At 36.1% G+C, this 13447-nt stretch overlaps 2 protein-coding genes across 4 annotated transcripts in view; both read left to right on the top strand.

Moving 5' to 3' along the window:
• LOC306650772 (putative P2Y purinoceptor 10) overlaps positions 1–13447 on the top strand; it is a 195225-nt gene that overhangs the window by 109190 nt on the left and 72588 nt on the right. The gene's annotated exons all lie outside the window — the stretch shown is intronic.
• The window catches only part of LOC306650769 (putative P2Y purinoceptor 10), a 127893-nt gene that overhangs the window by 109225 nt on the left and 5221 nt on the right, over positions 1–13447 (top strand). The window contains exon 1 of one of the 3 annotated variants that reach the window (XM_079123054.1): positions 2656–2788. The exons of the other annotated variants lie outside the window; for them this stretch is intronic. The gene's annotated coding sequence lies outside the window, so the exon portion shown is untranslated. Of the gene's footprint in view, positions 1–2655; positions 2789–13447 lie in introns of those variants that run through there. 3 annotated transcript variants of the gene reach the window in all.

The raw sequence follows: 13447 nt of genomic DNA, 5'->3' as shown, positions 1-13447 counted from the left end.
AATAATTAATACTAATAATATAGAAGGGAGATCTATAGAGCAAGAGGATAGGGGAGGGAGGAGGGAAAGAAAAAGGAAAGTACTAGGGAATGAGATTGACCATATTGTTATGGGCATGTGTGTGTATGGCATAATGATCCCCACTGTAAGGCATAATTATAATGTACCAATAAAAAAAGAATTCAGGCTTTAAAAAAATAAATAAGGTTGTATTTCACTTTGTCCTTTATTACTTTTTGTCCTAGAAAGGATTGACAGTAATTTGAGGTATATATACTAGAATACGTTAAATATAAATTAAAAGGTAAATAAACAAAGAAAAATGGGCAAGTTCATAGAAACTGATACACGAAAGAGGCCAATCTAAAAAAGCCGTGTAAGAAGATCTCTATGGTTTCTACTAGTAATCTTTAAATTGGTTCCAAGTTTTTCAGCAGATCAGATAGAAAGAGACACATAACCAGTTGCACAATCAGTATCCATAGGATTCAAATTAAACCAGTTGCTTAATGAAAATCTAGTTTTTCCTGATATTAAGATCAAATAGTTCCTCCTAGAAAATACAGTATTTGGTAATGAATAATGCCCTCACCAGAAGCTCTCCTTCCTCTTCTACTGGTACTGTTTGAGACCAAAAAGTCTTTGAAGCAGCAATTTATAAAATCTTCCCAGCCTAGGGAAGATATGAGCCACCAAGTAAAGCTCTGAATGAAAACATAGGAAGAAGGGAAACTTTCAGAACTGTGGGCAAAATGGACGGCTGGATTACTATTTTAAACTCTTATGACTACAATATTTATTAATTGGTTCCAGGTAGTAATAATCATTAATCATACCTAACAACTAGAAGACTTTGTTTTGCAAATTAATTGGAGATGATTGTTAAAATATCAGATTTTTAGATTTTTCTACAGTTTTGCTCCTTGTAAATAACACATGCATTTATCTGAGTTGAATTGTTTTTTGCCTGACTGGAATACTGACTTCTGAACTTCATTTGCTTCCTGTTTTAGGACCAGTGACATGAGAGGGTACTTGCATACAAGAGAGAAATGAAGTAATCTAAAATGCTTTCTTCTAGCAATGTTAATATGCCATCTGTGAAAAGAAGGTGGGATGTGGTGATGATAAATGATCCTCAGGAAAGGATTCTTTTACTCCCACTAGTTCAGGTTTTGGCTTTGAATTTGAACAGGTCTGGATCTCTCTTTCGTTCTGGGAAGGATAACACACTAGAAAAACTGGCTCACACTGTCCAAACTCACAAGGGACAGATTTGTATCAGAAAGCCAATTTAATAATTTATAGTGAGGAACAGACCTGCCAAATGGCCTGAGATGTGTGTTGGACTGTCAGTGTATTCTCTTTTCAGTAGGGATGCCAAGTCAGGAAACTAAATTAACAACAGATTGGGAGTGAATAAATATATGAAATCGGAATTAGGAAGGTCAAGCTTGTTTCAGTTGACCTACATCAGCCAGAATGAGTACCCTCTCTTTTTGCCAGTCCTCATAAGTTATGGTCTTATCATTAATCAGCCCAAGCTCTTAGTTTCCAATGCTGAAAGCTTTTCTTTTCCATCCCTTGATGCCCTATTGATTTTTATTGGACATCGCTGAGTGTCGGGCCTGGCTCCATCTAGCTCTCTAATGGTTCTGGTTTTATAAGAGCTTGTTACAGATCCAGGTTGTTCTCCTACAAGAATGCTACCATCTACCTCTTTCTTTAATCTGTCTTATTTGTGAACCAAAATGCTACCTTTTGACCTAATCCACAATCATTTATTTTTTCTCTGTTGCTATACTTATTACTGAGAAGGCTCTTTGGAGCTTCAGATCCTAGATTCTGAGTGTGATTCCCTTGCACACTCATAGTGGTTTGTGCTGCTTTGCAAGCCTTGTTTCTAAGAATTGTTCTTACACTTGGCTGAGGCTACTGGCTCCAAGTGTGTGACATTTATATGTATACTTGTGAAGCTGTCATGGGCATTGCACATAATAATCAGAATCTCAGTACATTGGAGGGAGATTCTGTAATCAATTATGTTCATTTATACACTTATGCCTTCTTTGAGCATTTATTTATTCATCCCTTCCCTCACTTCATCCAATAAGCATTCATGGAAATTCCTTGTGCTAGACTAGTTAGGAATATAGAAGTGACTCAGACATGGTCTTTGCCTTCAAGCAGTTTGCAGTATAGTAAAGGGATAAAGAAGATATAAAAACAACTGAACTACACATTAAATTATCAGTCTAGAGATGAAGGGGTTGGGAGAAATGTACTCATAGAGAACAGCTTAAGCAAAAGTCATCCTTGACTTGTATTCTTAAGGTTTCTCAGCCTTTCCTCTCAGGATTGAATAGCAAATTTCCTCTTCGGTAAACCTACAGATTTTGCTTGAATCCCTTCTTGCCATTGAACCTACTGGAATCTAGTGAGACAAACATGAGTTTTGGTGGAAGGAGCTAGGGTGAGGGACAGTAAGAAAGGCTAGTGTGCATTCGCCGTTTCAGTATGCATAGCCTTTGACTTCCTTCTCTTTGAATTTCTCTGCACCAATGAAATAAAGAGAAATAAAACTAGACAAGCGTCATCTGCTCAAGGGACTTACCTTCAGTCTGTGCAAATAAGGTTTCTGTGGTGAGACACCAATCGCACTCAACTTCCTCTTTAAAGAAGCATTTTTCAGTTATCAACAGGATATGTGCGTGCCACCCAGAGTTAGGCTTTTCTACTCCTAGCTTCTTGCAAAGAAACAAGAGTGCCTATACGGGCTGAGCTTCAGGTAAGTTACAGCCTAGAACTTGGATATTGGTAGTTCAATGTGAGAGGACTGGTGGGAGCATAAAGCTCAGGACAGGCAAATGAAGGGACAGTGTCTGAATTGAAATGCCCCCTAGTTTCTCATCTCAGAATTCTTACAGTAGGGGCAAAGGTGATTGCCTTTGTGTCTGACCAGAATTCCTAGTTATGGTTAATGCCATCAGCTCCCACCATTACACCAGGAGCATAGTAGTCTGTGATGTAGCTCAGCCTTTGCTAAGGGTTCTTTGTAAACTGGGACCAAGAATTATAGGACAAAATGGTAAGCAAGGAGTTGTGTTCAGATATACTCATTGGAAAACTCTTATATAAATAGCCATTAAAAGAGGATTTGGATTACTGCTGTGTATAGTTTACCTAGTTGCATAATGAAGGAAGGTTTTTAATCATAAACTCCTTGATTTGGTAAGTGTAGCTTGCAGAGATACTGATACATAGTAATTTCTTTCAGGATAAATGAAACAAAGTCATATGATAGATTTTGGAACTAAAATGCTCTTACAGATGAAAATCCCTTGCAATACAGATGAGGAAACAGAACCAGTGAGGTGAAGACAGAATCACCCTGCAAGTTAGTGATAAAGTTAGAAGTAAGATCTGTGTGTTCTAACTCATGTTCCTTTTCCCCTAAGCAGCCTGATTCTTCCAGAGAATAGTGTAAATATATTTATGACAATAATTATTTTTAGATTAGAAAAAGAAAATATATCCTATACCTTCATAATCTGCTCACCCTGATCCTTTGAAAGGTACTTTTTGACTCAATTTCAGCCATACAGAATAGCAAAGCCCAAAATTGAAGCACTTATCTTTTCAGTGATTACTGTTATTGAGTACTAGCATTTCTACCGTTCTGATATAAAGTGACCAGGTCAAAGGAAGATTTCCAGATAGACAGTTCCTAAAGGTGGACTGTGCAAATTAAATTTGCATCAGGATTAGTCTATACAGGGATGACAGACTTTGTTGGGCTTTTTGTGGGGACTAGACTCAGATCCAAGTATCCTACAAGTGAAGATATTTTTATTTTGCTTGCTCAAGTGTAGTGGGGAGTCATTGCCATTTTTATTAATTAGGGAGTTCATCTTGGCAATTAAATTATGGTAAAAATATTCACAGCTAAAGTAGGTGATACACAGGACTACTGAGGTAGCAAGTGACTTTGGTTATTCTGAGAATCAGGTCATTCATGTGGGACAATTGTGTTTTAGTGGTTTCTGTGGAACACAGATTCTTCTTTGGTCAAGTGCATTTCTTTTTGAGTCCAAGTGGGAAAGTTGTTGAGTTCAAGATGTATGGACTACTCACATCCTAGCAATAGTGGAACATAAAATTCCAAAGGAATTTGGGGTGGTGATTGTTGACCAGCCGTGTTTGAGGTGAGTTGGAGTCCTATGAGGCAGGACATCTACAGCCCTCTATCATGTTTAACAAAAAAGGACAAAGATATTTGTTGTGAAACCATACTTTCTAAGAGTTCCAACAAACAGGGTATTGAATGGAAAGTGGTCTACATTTTTTTAAAAAAACTTGTGGTCAAAAGGATTCTTATACTCCAGATGAGGATATTTTGCAGGGAAGTTTTCACTTATTCTTCATTCACATGCTTCACAGGCAGAGTGATGAATTAGACAGATCCATACATAAGAAGTCAAGAAGTCTGGATTGTAGTTCAAGTTCTGCCAATGACTCATTTTGTGGTCTTGGGCAAATTGTTTCATTTGTATGTATCTCAATATTTCACCTATAATAATGAGGAAGGGCTTAGAATAGATGGTCCTAGTAATATAATAATTTGATTCTAGGTGCTCAGTTCCTGATAAAAGTTATATATCATGGAGTGGTAAATAATGATAATATAGTAGGGAAATTTAATGAGAGAAAGTCTTCTGAACATGTATTTCAGATCTTCAAGACAACCCAGTAATCTCTTCCAATGCCCACTATATTTCTTTCAAAAAAAAAAAAGATTATCATAATACCTTTAACTTTTGGATCACACATAACTGTTTTTTTTATGTAATTTCCTTTCTTAAAAGAAAATACGACATGGCACAAACAACAAAAGAAAGGGTTCTGAAATCTGATTTCCACAATAACTCTGTAAAAAAGTAAAGATGAAATGAACTTATATTTATTTACTCCTTACTGTGCACCAGACATGAAAATTAGTACATTCACACACATTTTCTATTGAATCTACACAATGATCTATGTATCAGAAACTAAAATCTTACTTTTACATATGGGAAAACTGATGCCTGGTGATATGAATTGAATTATTTCAAGCTAGATAGTCAATAAACAAGTCATGATATAATCCTAAGTCTGCCCAAAATGCTGCTCCAATTGAAAACATGATATCTAATTAGGCCTCCTTCTAACTTATTAAAAATTGAATAGTCATGTATGGAAGGTCAAATTCAAATTTTAGGTTAGTTTTGGAGTGCTCTAATTACTTTAATTCATTTTAAGGATAAATATAATTTTCACTTCCTCTAATTAACAGAAAAAATGTGCAGACTTGCAGAATATATCCAGATCTCTGTGTTTCTGATGTCAAGCAGGGTTATTTGGAGTTGATGTGCATTAATTCAGGAAATTACAGTTTCCAATTCTAGATGCTATTCTGACTCTGACTGTAGGAGACTGAGTGAAAAACACCATGATCATGAGGATCAGACTAGCTTGAGTATTTCATGTGGGATAAGTTAAAAAACTATACATATATATGTTAAGTTCCCAAATGGCCTGTAAAGATTCTTCACCATCAACAACCTTCTTTATTTAATTTCTCTTCTTTCAAATGATAAATACATAGATTGGCTCTAACACCAAAGAAAATAGAAGTAAATTTGAGAAACTTGCTTACTTAGTGCTGCTACCGACTTAACGACAAGAGATTTAAAGAGCAGGGGGATTGAGAGGGTAAAGACTTGTAGAGTTGAGAGTAGGAAAAGTTGGTTGGGAAAGGCACATAAATTTTTCTAGATGTTTCTAGAACCTGAATTCTACCCCTCTGACTTTGCCACTTGATAATTTAACAGCTTCAGGTAAATGAAAAACAAAATCACTTCTTTGAGCCCCAATTTCCTCATCCATAAGTTAGATATGATATTCCCTGACCTGTTTATTCATAATAAATCTTTTCAGTAAAGATTAATGTCAATTTTATGCAGATGCACATTTATGATGTTTTAAGTATAAATCAGCAGACATACATTTATAATGCATTGTTAAGTATAAATGTAGGCTGAGGTTTATTGGTGTATCAGGGGTGGCAGTGACAGTGCTATTGGTGGTAACTGAGAGGGGCAATGCCTATAAAGTCATGTCCAGTTGGAACTGAAAGGGAGTTAAAAATTACATTGCCTTATTTTAATAATGAGGGAAATGAAGCCCACAGAAGGGAAGAAGTTTATCAAAGCAACACAACATGAATTTGAATAGTTACCAGAATCTAAGTCTCTAAGTTTCAAATTCAGTACTTTTTAACATATATTCTACTGCATTTGAGTTTTTCTATCCTACAAGTTTTGTCTAATTCAGCTCATTCTTGTTATAAAGAAATTGTTCTAGTACTTTTATTGATTTATTATGATTTGAGTTCAAAGGCAAAACTACATAAAGATGCTTGCTTTTGATATAACCCTACCCTGACACCTGGTGGGCAGTAATTTACAATATAAACATAGTGCATGTACATAAAAGTGATAGAAAGAGCCCAGAACAATAGGTTCTTCATCTTTGAGAAATAGTCTTATCCACAGAAATATTGCTTTAAAATATTTTGTTCTCCATGCCATGAGTTGTTTGGACAAGGATAGTTTGAGCTTTCTCTACTTATGAAGAGCTTTATTACTACTTAAATGATAATAACTCTTTGGGAATTTCACTTAATCCTGCTAACACTCCATTTTCTGATCTGTAAGAGGGCACAATAATAATTACCTGAGTTCTTATAAGGATTAGAAGTTACATATGAATAGCACCTAGATAGTAACTGATACGATAAATGTGCAAACTTCTTGGATTTAGTATTTCACTGGGTCTTAGGATTTTGGTATAAATTTTGATGCCATAATAATATAAGCTCACTTTAGCTATGTTTTTTGAAACTAGCATTGAGCTAGTTGATTGGAAAAGGCACCTGAGTTTTTGTAGATGTTATTGGTACCTACGAAGACCTTGTACTCAACTCCATTGAATAATATTTAAAGAGCTGATGTACCTTTGTGTTCTGAGATAAAATTTAGGTATTTCCACAAAATAATGTGCTCAATGGTTAAATTCTTGCTTAAGTAATGGATTCCTATTGCAAATGGAAAGCTTGGGATTGTAGGATTTGAATCTCTGAGGTATCAATATTTGTTAGAATCAAATCTATTGTCCTTGCCTTTACAACATTTTCCTCAGTAGTAGAGGGAGAAAGGTCATGGAAGTTTCTTAGAATAGTAACTCATGGGAGAGACATAAGAAGTAAAATTGCATATGGCTCCACAAATATGTGCCCATTCTCCATACTCTTACCTTTATAATTTAATGCATTTGAACTGAGCCACTACTGCATGCCTAATCCTATACTAAGTAAAGTGAATGATATTCTGTCTAAGATACAGAATCTTCCCTCAGAGAGATCACATTCTCCTAATGCAGCCTATAAATTCAGTGGATATTTGAAGAAGAAGGAAATCAGAGTAGGGTTGCCCAGTGCAAGGGATGGAATCTTGCCAAAGGAGTAAAACATTGATTTCTGATATGGGAACCAGACAAAAAAGGAACTTGACAGAGTCTCAAACATAACTTTATGCCAATTTCATTATCAGGTACATCATTAAAGCCAGAGGTTGAAAGTGACTCAGAGATGGTGACTGGTTCTCCTGCTCTGCTTATTAGATTACACCCTTGTACTGGTTATTCCCTTTAAGTATTGAACCCCTGCAAGCACAACACACCTCTCTTTCTTTTTCCTCTTTTCTTTTCTTTCCTTTTTTTTGGTACTGAATATTAAACTCAGGGACATTTAACCAAAGCCACTTCCCCAGCCTTTTTTGTATATTATTTAGAGATAGCGTCTCACTGAGTTCCTTAAGACCTCACTAAGATGATGAGGCTGACTTTGAACTTGCCATCCTTCTGCCTTAGCTTCCCAAGCTTCTGAGATTATAGGTGTTCATCATCATGCCCAGCTGCAGACCCCTCTTTGAAAAGAAAAAGGCATCATTTCTTCTTTGTTCTCGTCTTTGGGGTAGGTAGCATGTATCTTGTACAGAGCACTACAGAGTGGAGGCACCAAGAAGCCTTACTGGTATTGGAGCCACTGGAAATTCTGCTCTCATTTCTGTCTGGGTGGCTCAGAACTACAGAATGCAGGACTGGACTGAGGTTGTGGGTATATGTATGCCACTTGGAAGTGCATTGAAGAATGGACATAATGTGAGGAAAAGATAATAATTGATGTGAACAAGTATTATGAGAAATATTTTTAAATAGAAAAGGAAGGTGACAAGAAGAATAAGGTGCATAGAAAAGATACTTATTATTTGGTGGGTTAAGAAATTTGATGACAAAGAATTAGTTGAGGTGGAGGAGGGCATGGTGGTCTGGGAGTATAAGGGAATAACTAATGAAGAGGATCCTGAAAGAGATAAGAGGAGTGTGCTAATTCATCTTGAGCAACAGAAAGAACAGCTTGGGAAGTACAAAGATTGCAGCTTTAGATAAGATTGTGTGTTGGGAGGGGACAGTAGATGAAGCTGAGTTACTTCTCACTCAATAACCTCAATATTTTCTGTGAGGTGGTGGGTAAAGCCATCTGCTGAGAAAGGTGGTGCATGGGAGAGCTTGAGAGAGGAGGAAGCTCCAGTAGAGTTGTGAAGGTGTTGGATAGCCACCATGCTAAAAGAAGAAGATACTAATTAGGTACATGGGAAGAAGGTTGGAACAAAAATCTTAGGCTGCAGATCATTAATTTATAATTGTGCCATTCAAAATAGACTCTGTTTTGTTTTAACAGACTCATTCTTCCAGTTAGATAGTATGAGAGAAAACAATTTGTGAACTTCCTCTTAGATTAGGACTTTGCAAGGTTGGTGCAGCAGAAGAAACCAGAACAGGAATGTGTGAGTTATTGTGTGAGAATAGTTAATTTGGCAAATTATTTAACCTGGACAGAGAAGTAAGTAATATGATGGAGTATGTTAGGTGAGTCTAGAAGAAATGGAGAGGTTTAGATATTAATCTCTGGGAGTATATAGTACAAATTTCCAGTGGAATTCAGTGATTCTGTTAGAGAAAAACATTTGACAAGTCAGGAATCAATGAAGTGTGGCAGAGAATACAAATTTGGAAAGCACTGGAATAAGGAAGAGGTGAATTTGTTCAGGTTTTCAGGGAAAGTGAATTCTGTTAGCTGCTGCATTTAAAACTGTTTTGAAGAAGTTCCAAACTTTGATCTTTCTATAATATTTTATATGTTTTATAAATGAAATTATTTTTGACTCCTCAAACAAACTTGGAAACTGGCCAATTCCATATCCAACTTTTATTTTAAATTCTAATTTTCCTGTCATATCAAATTCAGAGGATGTTCTTTATCATCTTGACTGTTACAGCAGTGGGATGACCAACTATGCTGTAGCCTTGGACTGTCACGGTGTTAGCACTGAAAATTCTATACCCTAGGGAACCCTTGATCCCTGCAAACCTGGACTATTGATCAACTAAAATACTCCCAAATGATATGAACTCCTTGTGTCCCATCCTTCTAATCCATCTTATATTCTATCACCAGTGTAGTCATTCAAAAACTCAAGTATGGTTATATCAAATTTCTTAGAATTCCCCATTAAATACATTCAAAAACTTCCATGCTCTTGTCTCATCTACCTTTGTAATCTCTTCTCTCTTCCACTACCTTTCCCCACTCTAATCTCCTGTTCTATATGCTCCACATTTCACACTATTGGTCAGCTGGGATAGAATGCATATTAACTCCATTTCATTAGGTTATTCAGTTTTCAGCTTTAGAGTCTTTGAATGGTATTAATTTATCCCTGAATTCCTTTCCCATTCTTTTATCTATGTCCTGCCTACCCACAAACTTGATTATTGAAAATTGACTTATCCTTCAAGTTGTATTTTCAATCTTCCTCTTCTATGCTGGCTTTGTTTCTATTTCCACAGAAACATCTTTGTTTCTTCTTTCATGGCATGTTTTTGAAACCATTATGGTTAATTACTCTTGTGTCTATTCATGTGACTGTAAACTTGTGGAGGACAATAGCCATGTATTATTCTTCTATGCAATTTACCACCCCACCCCAGTAATCTCAGCAATTAGGACAAACACATAGCAGAATACCTGTTTGCTAATGAAATCACAAATTTTCAAATCCAAGATAAATGATATTGATAATAATCAGTGTAGATTGGCATGCTTATGGGAGGTTTTCATGAAGAGCTGGGGCTCGATGCTAGCTTTGAAGGAATGTTAGAATTTAAATAGAACAGTGGATAATTCAGAAAAATTAAGGTTAACTCCCTCTCTTCCCCAACTACAATTTCTACTTTGTTCTCCAACTCTGTTCCGATAGATACCGATAAGAGAATGAAGATGGCTTGGTACAATTGCCATTTTCTCTCACTTGCAATGCTCTGTCTCAAAGAATTTGACAGAAACAATCTGATATGGTGAGAAATGCATTGAGTAAGAGGACTTAAAACTCTGTCTTCTGTTCCTAACTCTACCATAACTTAACCCTGTGACCTTGAACAAAGTACTGAATCTTTTTGCATACATCTCTTTTTCAGCTAAAACTAGGTAGTGTTATTAATTTCTCTCCTACTTACCATACAGGGATTATGCTGTGCTAACATAAAGTTATTAATCACCTGTAACATTAACCCCAATTCGTTCCATGATTGTGGTATTAGTGATTTTTTTAAAAAAACATTTCCTCCAAAAGACAAGTGATTTCTTAGGGAGAAAGACTATGGCAAACAATTCTATATTTTCTATGGAACCTAGCACAGGGTTCATAGGATGGAACCTATTGAATATTTGCTGATTGAATGATGGCATCCAACACAGCAAGTACTCAAAATTCCATGGAATGAAATAATTTATGAGTTATTTCTCTTTTATATTGACTTTCCAAATGTGGAGTATTTTGGGGACTATAGATGCAGCTCTTCATTCCCATTCCAGATCCCATACACAGATAAGAAATAATTTGCTAATGAAATGAGGTAGGTATGCCTATAATAGAATATTATCTAGCAAAAATAAAAGTTTGAGTAGCCCTTGGAAGTAGATCACAAGTACTACTCTCCTTCTGAGGGCCAAACAATAGCATCGATGATACTATGAGATCTTGAGTTCTGCTGGTTTCTATTTATAAAAACAGTAAAATCAAGTATCCAGTATATCTGATCACCTGTGATTTTGAAATCTATTCCTTTGCTCTTATTTCAGGACTCTATAGGCATGAATTTTCTGAGTAAGAAAGGGTAAGTGCAGAGAATACTGATGCTAATAGAAAAAATCAGAAGGCAACGCTTTAGGAAAATAGCAGACAGCAAAATATATCAGTCGTATAATGACTTTCACTTTTGCTTAATGCTTCTAAGTAGGAGCTTTGCACTATTATATATTCAGTTCAGTACTATTATACAAGTAATCTTTGAGTGCTTAATAGGTAACATGTTGGGTCCTGGTTGTATGGTGATGAACAAAACAGACTTTTTATGGTGCTGTGGAGTTAAGAGCACAGTGCATTAAATAGCCAATAAGGAAGCAAACAAACACTTAAGTTGCAAATGTTGATGCTAAAAGGGAAAAAATAGAGAGTATGAGTGTATGTAATTACATATTGGATTACCTTCATAGGGTTGGTTATAAAAGGTCTTGTTGGCCTGCAAATGGAGATTAAAAAGAGTCAGACATATAAAGATCTGGAGGGAAACAATTTCAGACAGAAGGAACAACATACTCAGAAGCCTTTGTAAGATAAAATTTTGGCTTGTTATAGGAACTGAAAGCATCTCAGTGTTCTTAAATACAGAGAATGAGGAAGACAGTAGAATTAAGTGATGTTTAAAGATGTAGAATCCATAGTGATGAAACCTTTAAGCCATGATGAGAAGTTTGGAGTAAATGCTAACAGCAATAGAAAACCAGAAAAGGATTTTAAGCAAAGGAATGGCATGCTGTTACAAGGAAGGATCACCTGGGCTAAATGTGGAAAGTATTAGAAGGTATCAAAAGATGGCATAGCGCCTAATTAAAGAGAAATACATGTTAAAAGAATTTTAACAAGTATGATAGTACTACAAGAGAGGCAAGGGAGTATGAAGTCAACCATGGATTTCAATGATAATACATGGCCTCTCTGCTCTATGTAATTTTTGTGACTTCATTGCAACTTATTTAAACTCTCTGCACCTCATCTTGCTCATTTGTGATGCAGATATAATCAGAGGGCTGATGTGAGAATGAATGAGATAATGTATAAAGAGTACTTAGCCTGTAAATAAATGGTAGTCCTCATTAAGTGATAATATTAGTGTTAGATATATTATAGGAAATGAAGTCCAAGGTAGGCAATCCAGTATGGCAGCTATTGCAGTAATCAAGTGGGGCAATGACAGTGGCCTGTATCAGGATGGTGGTAAGAGGTACAGCTAGATTGTGGAAATTTTAGGAGGTAAAATCACCTAGTTTCTGAATGAATATGGGGGTTAGTACAATTACAGAGTTTGAAGTGACTCTCCAATTTCCAGCGTTAGTGTCTGGGAGGAGAGTCACGGCATTGACTGAAAAGGAAAGAACAGACGAAGGAGTGAATTACTAATCTCACATCTCTGTAAGAGACAGGAACCCCAGATATGTTTACATTAAAAGGGAGAGAGATTGGCAACAGAAGTGAGATCAACCACCCTGATATAAACAGAGAAGGGGAGAGAGAGGCAGAGATAGAGAGATAAAAGCAGGAAACACAAGGAACATATTTTGAATTTTCCTGTTAGTGAATTCTTAGGCTGTTCTCCTTTCTTAAATCTCAGTGACATAACTTTTTTCACAGCAAGCTAAATGTTTCTTCTCTAAGAGACTGTGTTTTTGCCTAACCCCTAATAAATTCCCCTGCCTCTCCCCAGCATGGGGATTTTATACTTCCTTATTGCTGAGAAGACTCTTGGAAACTCTTCCTAACTTCTTTTCAGTCTGGAGAAGAAATTTTGGAAAGCAAGCCATGAGAATCTCTAAGCTCAGAATGAATTGTGAATTTCAGAGGCAGATAAACCACAATAAAAATGAAGTTGTGAACTTGACTTCTAGCTTGCTGTTTTGACCTAAATGGGTCTGTTATTTAACATAGAGGTGTAAATGGATCATACTTTTTTTAAGTGAAACTTTCTATACCAGTGAGGCAAAAACAAACAGCCATGTTTGTTAAGTGCAAAAATAGAAGTGTGATTTGAGTGTGTGTGCGCTGTTTCTAGATCTTGAAATTGTAATTCACTTGTATCTTCCTGTGCCTCTGCAGGGATAAAATATAATAGTAGCATCAATGTCAATACTAAAGTCAGAGTGGGTAGTGGGAAGGGATGTTTGACATGT

The sequence above is a fragment of the Sciurus vulgaris genome, assembly GCF_902686455.1.
Source record: "Sciurus vulgaris genome assembly, chromosome: X".
In the NCBI taxonomy this organism is placed as follows: domain Eukaryota; kingdom Metazoa; phylum Chordata; class Mammalia; order Rodentia; family Sciuridae; genus Sciurus; species Sciurus vulgaris.
The sequence above is the reverse complement of the archived record's forward strand: the minus strand, read 5'-3'. Positions and strand labels throughout refer to the sequence as shown.